General features: G+C 39.2%; 1 protein-coding gene across 7 annotated transcripts in view; it reads right to left on the bottom strand.

Annotated features, from left to right (window-relative positions):
• FBXW7 (F-box and WD repeat domain containing 7) overlaps window positions 1–12805 on the bottom strand; it is a 224254-nt gene that overhangs the window by 183415 nt on the left and 28034 nt on the right. The window contains exon 1 of one of the 7 annotated variants that reach the window (XM_069556699.1): window positions 1744–2965. The exons of 5 other annotated variants lie outside the window; for them this stretch is intronic. The gene's annotated coding sequence lies outside the window, so the exon portion shown is untranslated. Of the gene's footprint in view, window positions 1–1743; window positions 2966–12805 lie in introns of those variants that run through there. One more of the 7 variants, XM_069556701.1, reaches the window with a different exon arrangement.

The raw sequence follows: 12805 nt of genomic DNA, 5'->3' as shown, positions 1-12805 counted from the left end.
GCAAAAATGAGAAACATGGATAACTTACTACTTGGCTTGTTCAAAGGATAACAGCTAAAAAAAAAGAAGGAAAAAAGTTAGATACGTCCTCTCCTAGATTTAAAAACCACAAAAGAGTTGAGGTATACTTACAAAAGAGTTGTGGTATACTTAATAAAACATTTTCATATTTACCCAATTCAGAATATTCACTAACAATTCATTATCTTTCCATAATACATGTCAACTGAAACTAAATTTCATAATATAAAGATATGCTGTAAACCTGAGAGACCTTTACATATCTCTATAGATGAAATGTTCCTAATTCTTTGTGAGGGAGCAGTTAAAATAGTTTCCCTTTTTTTGTTGCTGTTTGGTCTTTTCACCTAAGTGATGGAATCGTTTTTAGAATATAGACACGCTCTCATTCTCCAAGTACTCTTGCAGAATACTTGAAGAATATTGCAGAATACTCTTGAATAAGAAAGGGGGGAAGGAGAGGGAATGATTTCATATATAATACATGTATCCAAGTGTCTGGTTACTAAGTATCCTTTAATCCATAAACAATATTTGGAATGTTTTTCTTTTTAAGAAAATGCAAATATAGGCATACCTCAGAGATACTACAGGCTCAGTTCCAACCCACCACAATAAAGTGAGTATCACAATAAAGCAAGTCACACAACTTGACTGGTTTCCCAGTTCATATAAAAAAAAAAAAAAGACTGGCTCAAAACTGGGAAAGGAGTGTGTCAAGGCTATATACTGGCACCCTGCTTATTTAACTTATATGCAGATTACATCATGCAAAATGCCAGGCTGGATGAATCACAAGCTGGAATCAAGATTGCGGGGAGAACTATCAGTAACCTCAGATATGCAGATGATACTACCCTAATGGCAGAAAATGAAGAGGAACTAAACAGCCTCTTGAGGAGGGTGAAAGAGGAGAGTGAAAAAGCTGGCTTAAAACTCAACATTCATAAAACTAAGATCACGGCATCCAGTCCCATAACTTCATGGCAAATAGGTGGGGAAAAAATGGAAACAGTGGCAGATTTTATTTTCTTGAACTCCAAAATCACTGAGGACGGTGAATGCAGCCATGAAATTAAAAGATGCTTATTCCTTGGGAGAAAAGCTATGACAAACCTGGACAGAGTATTAAAAAGCAGAGACATCACTTTGTCAACAAAGGCCCAGATAGTCAAAGCTATGATTTTTCCAGTAGTCATGTACGGATGTGAGAGCTGGACCATAAAGAAGTCTAAGCACCAAAGAACTGATGCTTTTGGACTGTGGTGCTGTAACACTTTTGAGAGTCCCTTGGACTGCAAGGAGATCCAACCAGTCCATCCTAAAGGAAATACTGAATATTTTTAATATTCAATATTAAATATTCAATATTTCCTGAATATTCATTGGAAGGACTGATGTTGAAGCTACAATACTTAGGCCACATGATGCGAAGAGCTGACTCATTTGAAAAGAACCTGAAGCTGGGAAAGATTGAGGGCAGAAGGAGAAGGGGGCGACAGAGGATGAGATGATTGGATGGTATCAACAACTTAAGAGACATGAGTTTGAGCAAGCTCCAGGAGATGGTGAAGGGCAAGGAAGCCTGCTGTGCTGTAGTCTTTTGGGTTGCAAAGAGTCAGAGACAGGACTTGGCAACTGAACAACAACACAAAGTTATATTTACACTACAGACTATTAAGAGTGCAATAGTTTATGTCTAAAACACAACAATGTGCATACCTTAATTTAAAAATACTTTGTTAATAAAAAAATGCAAACCATATCTGAGCCTACAGTGAGTTGTAATCTTTTTGCTGGAGGAGGGGCTTGCCTCCGTGTTAGTAGCTGTTGACTAATTACGATGGTGGTTGCTGAAGGCTCAAGTGTCTGTGGTAATTTCTAAAAATAAAACAATGAAGTTTGCTGCAGTAACTGACTCTTCTTAGAAATGATTTCTCTGTAGCACGCGATGCTGTCTGATCGTATTTTACCCACAGTAGAACTTCTTTCAAAACTGGAGTCAGTCCTCTCAAACCCTGCCGCTGTTTTATCAACTAAGTTTATGTAATATTCTAAATCCTTTGTTATTTCAACAGTCTTCACCAGGAGTATACTCCATCTCAAGAAACCACTTTCTTTACTCATCCGTAAGAAGAAACTTCATGCATGCGTACTCAGTCATGACCAACTCTTTTCAACCCAATAGACTGCAACCTGCCAGGCTCCCCTGCCAAAGGGATTATTCCAGCAAGAATAGTGCAGTGGGTAGCCATTTCCTCCTGCAGGGGATCGTCCATACCCAAGATTTAAACTCATGCCTCCTGAATCTCCTGTGCTGCTGGTGGATTCTTTACCACTGAGACATCAGGGAAACCACAGAAGTTACAACCAACAACAGAGAAATATGAAGGACTGTGGTGGTGGTGGGAAGTCGCTTCAGTCCTGTCCAACTCTGTGTGACCTCAGGGACTGCAGCCCGCCAGGCTCCTCTGTCCATGGGATTCTCCAGGCAAGAATACGGACATGCGATGCCATACCCTCCTCCAGGGGATCTTCCTGACCCAGGGATGGACCCTGAGTCTCTCATGCCTCCTGCATTGGCAGGGGGGTTCTTTACCACCAGTGCCATCTGACTGCAGTTCACATCTTCAGGCTCCACTTTGAATTCTAGCTATCTTGCTATTTCTACCACATCTGTTCCTTCTCTACTAAAGGCTTAAACTCCTCCAAGTCACTCATGAGAGCTGGAATCAGCTTCTTCCAAAATCTTGTCAATGTTGATATTATAATCTCTTCCCATGAATCACAGTGTTCTTAATGGCATCTAGAATGGTGGATCCTTTCCAGAAGGCTTTTTATATACTTTGCCCAGTTCCGTCAGAGGAATCACTATTTATGAGAGCTATAGACTTATGAGATGTACTTCTTAAATAATAAGAACTGAAATCTCCATTGGTCCTTGATTTATGGGCTGCAGAATGTATGTTGTGTTCCAGGTATAAAAGCATTCATCTCACTGTACATCTCCATGAGACCTCCTGAGTGGCCAGGTGCACTGTCAATGAGCAGCAATGCTGTGAATCTTCTTTCTGGGGAGTAGTCTTCAGTAAACCACGTTGCACAGAGGTGCTGCCTTTCAGGCTCTGTTATTCCATTTACACGGCAGAGGCGAGGAGACTGTGCACAGCTCTTCAGGGCCCTTCAATTTTCAGAATGGTAAGTGAGCCGTGACGTCAACTCTAAAGTCACCAGTCACACACGACTCTAAGAGGAGAGTTAGCCTGTCCATTTGACGCTTTGAAGCCAAGCACTGGCGTCTCGTCTCTAACTATGAAAGTCTTAGATGGCGTCTTCTAACAAAAGGCTGTTTTGTCTCCATTTGAAAGCCTGCTGTTTACTGTAGTCGCTAATTATCTTAGCTACATCTTCTGGGAAACTCTCTGCTGCTGCACCAGCCCTGGCTGCCTCACCTCACGCCTCTGCTGTGGAGACAGGCTCTTTCCTGACACGTCTCATGACCCAACCTCTGCTGGCTTCAGACTTTTCCTCTGCAGCTTCCTCACCTCTCGGCCTTCAGGGGATTGAAGAGAGTGAGGGCCTTGCTCTGGGTTAGGCTTTGGCTTAAGAGAGAGAATGAATGTTGCAGCTGGTTTGACCTTCTTTCCAGACCACTGCCGCTTTCTCCAGAGCCGCAGAAAAGCTGTTCCGCTTTCTTATTCGTCCATTCGCTGGAGCAGCACTTTGAATTTCCTTTAAGCACTTTTCCTTTCCCCACACCTCGGCTCACTGACTCCAGAGGCCTAGTCTCCAGCCTGTCTCGGCTTCAGCGTGTCTTCCTCACTGTGCTTAACTGTCTCTAGCTTTCGATTTAAAGTGAGAGACACGCAACTCTTCCTCTTCACTTCAACACTGGAGTCACTGCAGGCTTATCAACTGGCTGATTTCAGTACTGTTGTGTCTCAAGGAATAGTGAGGCCTGAAAAGAGGGAGAGAGGTGGGGGAATGACCAGTCAGTGGGACAGCCAGAATACACAGCATCTATCACTTAAGTTGCCATCTTACAAGGGTGTGGTTTGTGATGCCCCGAAACAACTGCTTCAGGGATCACTGATCACAGATCACTATTACAAACAAAATAATGGAAAAGTCTGAAACATCGCAAGGGTTGCCAAGAAGTGACACACAGACATGAAGTAAGGAAACACTGCTGGGGAAAAGGCACAAGCAGACTCGACTGACTCAGGGTTGCCACAAACTTTCAACTTGTTTAAAAAACGCACACATGGCATCTGCGGAGCTTAATAAAGCAAAGTGCAAAAATCAACTCTTTCCAGGATTCTTAAGTCCTTCTGGTACGCCTCTTATGATATTAGCATTATCCAAAAAAGACTAATTATTGATCTCAAGTCATCAAAATACTTTAAGCAAGTATATAACCAACTCTCAAAGTTTCATTTCCAATATATTAGTCATTGGCTGCATATACTAGTGAACACCTCGACTGTGACTAGCATTACTGAACAACTGAATTTTTATTTAATTATAATTTTATCTAAATGTAAAAGCTGAAGTGATATAAAATGTCCATTAAAGAAAACTTTATTGTTTTGATCTAGATAGCATCAATTAACTATTAAACTTTAATTTTCTTCTACATATTAATATAATAGTAGTGTAAAGGATTTGCTTAAAGGTTTTTCTGCAAAGATCACAAGTTGCAGTGATGCCTATGTAAATCATAACTGATAGTCAAATGGAGATACTTTTAATTTTTTTCATTTTAATATTTTTGAATATAACTGTTTTCTTTTTTTTTTTAATGGATGAAAGGTTGGCGAGGTGAACAAAAATTTTAAATGAAAACAAAGGGATTCTACTCATGAAGAATCAAGCAGAGATACAGAAGTGAGTGCTGCAACTAGAACAATAAGTGAGGCTGGAAGAAGGTAATCCACAATTCTAACATGAATGATAATCACAACTAGCTGCAGTAGAGCAAAATTTAAAAGTTGCTTCCTGCGTAGAAAACTTTTCAAACCAAAAGGTGGACAAAATTAAGACACATTTTCAGCAAGTATATAATTTTTATAAGAGGTTTCCTAAGTCAAAATAGAAGCAACAAAGGTAGTCACCTGGTGCAAGAATTAAAAGTCCCACAGACATTTTTTAAAGATTTTTTAAGGACCTGGGCTTATGACTCTGGCAAGCTATAAAATGTGTTGAATTCTAAGAAATAAAGGAGAGAAAGAAAGGGGGGGAAAGAGGGAGAAAACCAAATTTAAGTGGAGAGAAAGTAATCATTTCAATTACAGGCATTTTGTTAGAGGAATACTAAAAAGGGTATCTTACCAAAAGTGAAAGGTCTTCATTTAAGCCACAAAACAACTGTTTACCATCTAGAAGACCATTCTAACAATATCAAAAATCAATAGAGTTTGAGAAATTACTTTTCTTTTACCTTTAGATAAACCATGTGATACAAAAGACACTGCCAAATTAAAATTTTAGACATTTTGTTTGAAAGGACTTCCAAATTTAATAAGAAATGTCAATATGTAGTTTTTAAAAATCAAAATTATGGCACAGACTGTTTCTGAAGTTTTACATCTGTCAAAGAATTTCAGCTATATATTAAAAAATTAGTTTCTATCTCAACAGACAGCTCCAGCCATATGAGGTCAAAAATTCAGTTACTGGAATTTTAAAAGAAACCAATGCTTCTCTTATCGTTTTGTTCCACCATATGATATACATTAAAAATATTTGTGTTTAGCTTTCTAAAGTTAACTATGAAAAGTGTCATGAATTTAAGTGTTTAAAATTGTTAAGTGTGTACACACAAATGATATGAATCCTAGCCAATTTGCATAGCTGTTGAAAAAACAGAAGACAATACATTTAATAATCTTGTATTATTTGTCAGTGATTGAGTAATGGAAGAATTTCACAAAGGTTTACTGTATTACTGTATTAACTCTTATTCAAAAAATATTGCTTTATATTCAATAATCAGAGACAAAATAGTAGTATTTGTTATGTTTTTTCATCGATATCTCACTATATGTAAATAAGCTTAATCTGAGTATCAAAAAGTTATTTATGACCTAGCTATAAGGTATGGAAATCTGTGCTGAAACTGAAAGTTTTCATAAAACAAATCAATAAAGATTTTACATTTTTCCACAACATGAATCAATAGACAGAATATTTTAGTTACAATGGACAACGTGTGAAAACTGCAAAAATAACAAGAAATAGTTGAACACTTTGATACTGACCGAATTTAGAGTTGCTTTTCAACTTATGCAAATTCCTTCAGGAATCTGCTGTTAACAGTGAATTGACGCAAGACTTAGTGAATTTGCTTAGTTTGAGTAGCACAGTTTTGAAACTGTTGAGCTTTTGCTTCAAAGTCTAATGAATTCTACTTAAAAAAAAAGGAAACAGTTTTATCAGTTTGGATGCAAATACTAAAAGAAATTCATTTTTCAGCAGTTAAGTTCAGATCCTGAAGGGCTTTCCTGATATCTCAGCTGGTGAAGAATCCGCGTGCAATGCAGGAGGCCTGAGTTTGATTGCGGGGTGGGGAAGATCCTCTGCAGAAGGGAAAGGCTACCCACTCCAGTACTCTGGCCTGGAGAAATTCACAGACTGCATGACCCACGGGGTCGGAAAGAGCAGACACAGCTGAGCGACTTTCATTTTCAGGCACTGGAAAGCATGGATTTGTTCGGAACAACTTAGGTATGTGAGTCTACTTTTTCAATCATAAATTTTACAAAGTCTAAACAAAGACCAAATATTTCTGATTAAAATTTGGTGATCGAATCAAATAAAACACCCACCAGGTTTTGGAGAATCGATTCAAAAAAAAGGCAAAATATCTCAATATTTTATATTATTTACATGTTAAGATGATAATATTCGAGACAAGTCAGATTAATTAAAATATATTAATCGTTTCTCCTTTTTAAAATGAGGCTTCTAGAAACTTTTAAATTGCATATGTGGCTCAAATTATATTTTTATCACACAGTGATATTCTAGGCAAGATTAACTAAAGATGAACAACATTAAGTTCTCACAAGAAGAGCACATTCTTTAGGACGTCACTATCAACACCTAAAAATTCACCCTGAAGTTCACATTACAATAGCCCATCACAATACATGCACAACTCACTATTCAACAAATAGTGCTGGGACAACCAAATTTCCACACACGAATGAAGTTCATCCCTACTTCACATCATGTGCAAATGATAGCTCAAATGGACCAAAGATCTAAATTTAAGAGCTAAAAACCACACAACTGTTACACAAACACATGTAAACGTATACGGTCTTGGACTGATACACTCATCACAGTGGATTCTTAGGTATGATACCAAAGTAAGAGCAACAACAACAACAAAAAGATAAAATGGGCTTCAAACTTAAAACTATCATACATCAAGGTATTATTAATAAAGTAAAAAGATAACCTACAAAATGGCTAAAAATATTTGTAAGCCATGTATATTAATAATGTTTAATATCTATAATATATAAAGAATTCCAGTAACACAACAACAAAAAGAGAACCCTATTTTTAAATGGGCAAAAGATTTGAACAGATATTTCTCTAAAGGAGATTTAAATGGCCAAATAAGCATATGAAAAAATGCTTTACATGGTTAGTCACTAGGGAAATGCAAATCAAAATCATAGCTTCACAGCTATTAAGATAGCTATAAATATTTTCAATTTTTAACAAATTTTTTAAAGGAAAAAAACACTAGTTCTAGCGAGGACATGGAGAAACCATACACTGTTTGGTGGGAATGTATACTAGTGCAGCCGCTGCAGGGAACAGCTTGGCAGTTTCTCAAGAAGACAAACAAAATCACCATATGACTTGAAATTCCATTTCTAGCTGGTCAGGAAGCAGCAGTTAGAACTGGGCATGGAACAACAGACTGGTTCCAAATAGGAAAAGGAGTACGTCAAGGCTGTATATTGTCACCCTGCTTATTTAACTTCTATGCAGAGTACATCATGAGAAACGCTGGGCTAGAAAAAGCACAAGCTAGAATCAAGATTGCTGGGGGAAATATCAATAACCTCAGAGATGCAGGTAACACCATCCTGATGGCAAAAAGTGAAGAAGAGCTAAAGAGCCTCTTGATGAAAGTGAAAGACAAAAAGTTGGCCTAAAGCTCAACATTCAGAAAACGAAGATCATGGCATCTGGTCCCATCACTTCATGGCAAATAGATGGGGAAACAGTGTCAGACTTTATTTTGGGGGGCTCCAAAATCACTGCAGATGGTGACTGCAGCCATGAAATTAAAAGATGCTTACTCCTTGGTAGGAAAGTTATGACCAAACTAGACAGCATATTGAAAAGCAGAGACATCATTTTGCCAACAAAGGTCTGTCTAGTCAAAGCTATGGTTTTTCCAGTAGTCATGTACGGATGTGAGAGTTGGACCATGAAGAAGGCCAAGCACCAAAGAATTGATGCTTTTCAACTGTGATGTTGGAGAAGACTCTTGGGACTCTCCTGGACAGCAAGGAGATCCAACCAGTCAATCCTTAAGGAGATCAACCCTGAATATTCACTGGAAGGACTGATGCTGAAGCTGAAACTCCAACACTTTGGCCACCTGATGGAAAAAGCCGACTCACTGGAAAAAGACTCTGATGTTGAGAAAGCATGAGGGTAAAGGAGAAGGTGGGGACAGAGGATGAGACGGTTGGATGGCATCACCAACTCAATGCACATGAGTGTCAGCAAACTCCAGGAGATGATGGATGACAGGGAAGTCCGGCATACTGCGTGCACCCCATGAGGTCACAGAGAGTTGGACATGACAGAGATTGAACAGAGAAAAAATAAACCCAGGAGTTGAGAAAAGGGGCTCTAACACCAACATTTGTTACAGCTTTATTCACAATAGCCAAAAAGGTGAAAAAAACCCAAGTATACACCAACAAATGAATGGATAAACAAAATATGATACACACACCAAAGACTACTATTCAACTATAAAAAGAAGTTCTGATATAAATGCTACAACAGGGGTGGACCCTGAAATCATTATGTTAAGTGAAATAAGTCAGACACGAAAGATCAGCTACTACACGAACCTCCACTTAAGTGAAGCATCTAGAACGGACAAGTTCACGGAGACAAAAAATTTGAGGTTACCAGATTCAGGGAAGGGAGGAGAGAATAGAGAGTTAAACTTCAAAATATCTCAACACCCCTACTAGGTAAAACAGATAATACAACACAGAAGATGAATAAACTGGTACTCTATTCTCAACCTCCAGCAAAATCCAAAACAAATTACAGAAATATAGACAACAGTGTTTCTCCTGTATCAGGATCACCTGAAGGGCTTCGTAACAGACTACTTCCTCCGGGTGGATCCTAAGAAGCTTACATTTCTAACTAGTTAAGCCTACTAATGATAAGGGACCACACTTTGAGACTCACTGATAAAGACAATTTAAAGATAAATTCAAAATGAAACCAAAGGACACTATGAATGAATTCTGTGAGCCAAAACAACACAGTCTAAGAACATGAGGTTCTAATGCCTCCCTTAATTAAAAACGCTCAGATATCTAGGAGCTGATGGCTTGTGTATTATGCTTCACATTTTGTTCTTTTCCAACCTTCTTGAAACTGCAAATTTAAAATTATGGTCTGTGACAGGGATCTAATGTATATTGTATAAGAGCAAACACTTATTTTAGAAGTTAAGTGATCAGCAAAGACTGAAATCTTTTGTGATATTGTAAACTCTAATAAAAAATATACCCTGGAGAGATGGTTAACACACCTTGTATAAGTGAACTAGGCCAGTACTTAAGGCAAAGGCGAGATTTTTCTTCAGAACAAGTTGATACCACTATACTAAAGAGAACCAAATCTCTTGCGATTATACAGTGGAAGTGACAAATAGATTCAAGGGGCTAGACCTGACAGAGTGCCTGAAGAGCTAGGGACGGAGGTTCCTACCACTGTACAGAAGGCAGGGATCAAGACCATACCCAAGAAAAAGAAATGCAAAAAAGGCAAAATGGTTGTCTGAGGAGGTCTTACAAATAGCTGTGAAAGAAGAGAAGTGAAAAGCAAAGGAAATATATACCCATTTGAATGCAGAGTTCCAAAGAATAGCAAGGAGAGGTTAAGAAAGCCTACCTCAGTGATCAGTGCCAAGAAATAAAGGAAAACAATAGAATGGGAAAGACTAGAGATCTCTTCAAGAAAATTAGAGATACCAAGGGAACATTTCATGCAAAGATGGGCTCAGTAAATGACAGAAATGGTATGGATCTAACAGAATCAGAAGATATTACGAAGAAGTGGCAAGAATACACAGAAGAGCTGTACAAAAAAGATCTTCATGACCCCAGAAAATCACGATGGTGTGATCACTCACCCAGAGCCAGATATCCTGGAATGTGAAGTCAAGTGGGCCTTAGGAAGCATCACTACAAACAAAGCTAGTGGAGGTGATGGAATTCCAGTTGAGCTCTTTCAAATCCTGAAAGATGATGCTGTGAAAGTGCTGCACTCAATATACCAGCAAATTTGGAAAACTCAGCAGTGGCCACGGGACTGGAAAAGGTCAGTTTTCATTCCAATCCCAAAGAAAGGCAATGCCAAAGATTATGTTCAAACTACCGCACAAGTGCACTCATCTCACACGCTAGTAGGAGAAGGAAATGGCCGCCCACTCCAGTGTTCTTGCCTGGAGAATCCCAGGGACGGGGGAGCCTGGTGGGCTGCAGTCCATGGGGTCGCTAGGAGTCGGACACGACTGAGCGACTTCCCTTTCACTTTTCACTTTCATGCATTGGAGAAGGAAATTGCAAACCACTCTAGTGCTCTTGCCTGGAGAATCCCAGGGACGGGGGAGCCTGGTGGGCTGCCGTCTATGGGGTCGCACAGAGTCGGACACGACTGAAGCGACTTAGCAGCAGTAGCAGTAGCAGCACATGCTAGTAAAGTAATGTTCAAAATTCTCCTAGCCAGGCTGAAACAGTGCATGAACCATGAACTTCCAGATGTTCAAGCTGGATTTAGAAAAGGCAGAGGAACCAGAAATCAAATTGCCAATATCTGCCGGATCATCAAAAAAACAAGAGAGTTCCAAAAAAACATCTACTTCTGCTTTATTGACTATGCCAAAGCCGATGACTGTATGGATCATGACAAACTGTGGAAAATTCTTAAAGAGATGGGAATACTAGACCACCTGACCTGCCTCTCGAGAAACCTATACGCAGGTCAGGAAGCGTTAGAACTGGACATGGAACAACAGACTGGATCCAAATAGGAAAAGGAGTACGTCAAGGCTGTATATTGTCACCCTGCTTATTTAACTTCTATGCAGAGTACATCATGAGAAACACTGGGCTGGAGGAAGCACAAGCTGGAATCAAGATTGCCAGGAGAAATATCAATCACCTCAGATATGCAGATGACACCATCCTTATGGCAGAAAGTGAAGATGAATTAAAAAGCCTCTTGATGAAAGTGAAAGAGGAGAGTGAAAAAGTTGGCTTAAAGCTCAACATTCAGAAAACGAAGATCATGGCATCTGGTCCCATCACTTCATGGGAAATAGACAGGGAAACAGAGGAAACAGTGTCAGACTTTATTTTTTAGAGCTCCAAAATCACTGCAGATAGTAATTGCAGCCATGAAATTAAAAGATGCTTACTCTTTGGAAGAAAAGTTATGACCAACCTAGATAGCATATTCAAAAGCAGAGACATTACTTTGCCAACAAAGGTCCATCTAGTCAAGGCTCTGGTTTTTCCAGTGGTCATGTATGGATGTGAGAGTTGGATTGTGAAGAAAGCTGAGTGCCAAAGAATTGATGCTTTTGAAGTGTGGTGTTGAAGAAGACTCTTGAGAGTCCCTTGGACTGCAAGGAGATCCAACCAATCCATTCTAAAGGAGATCAGCCCTGGGATTTCTTTGGAAGGAATGATGCTGAAGCTGAAACTCCAGTACTTTGGCCACCTCATGCGAAGAGTTGACTCATTGGAAAATGATGCTGGGAGGGACTGGGGGCAGGAGGAGAAGGAGAAGACAGAGGATGAGATGGCTGGATGGCATCACTGACTCGATGGACATGAGTCTGAGTGAACTCTGGGAGTTGGTGATGGACAGGGAGGCCTGGAGTGCTGCGATTCATGGGGTCGCAAAGAGTCGGACACGACTGAGCAACTGAACTGAACTGAACTGATGGTTTACTTGCTAAGTCTTGTCAAACTCATTGCAACCTCATGGACTGTAGCCTGCCAGGTTCCTCTGTCCATGGGATTTCCCAAGCAAGAATACCGGAGTGGATTGCCATTTCTTCCTCCAGGGGATCTTCCTGACCCAGGGGTTGAACCCTCGTCTCTTGCATTAACAAACAAAATAAAGCCTGGAGATTAGATAACAGTATTATGTCAACATTAATTTCCTGATTTTCATGACTGTCATTGTGTAAGATATTAACATTTGGGAAATCTGGATGAAGGCTGTATGAGGAGTCTTTGTAGCATTTCTGTGATTTTTTTTTTCTCAGTTTGAAAAAAAAAAGTACAACAACCTATTAAACAAAGTTAATAAATCAGAACACAGTCTTGTTTTTATATCAAATTATTAATGTATCTGTGAAGAAACTATAATGGTTGACCCAGACTTTCATGGGAATAATAAACAAAATAACATGTTCTAGGGTAGATACAGAGGTCAAATAACTTAAACTACTATTGCTTCTTGCTAAAAGAAAGAGGAGGTAAAGAAA

This window comes from Ovis canadensis, chromosome 17, assembly GCF_042477335.2.
Source record: "Ovis canadensis isolate MfBH-ARS-UI-01 breed Bighorn chromosome 17, ARS-UI_OviCan_v2, whole genome shotgun sequence".
Classification (NCBI taxonomy): Eukaryota; Metazoa; Chordata; class Mammalia; order Artiodactyla; family Bovidae; genus Ovis; species Ovis canadensis.
The sequence above is the reverse complement of the archived record's forward strand: the minus strand, read 5'-3'. Positions and strand labels throughout refer to the sequence as shown.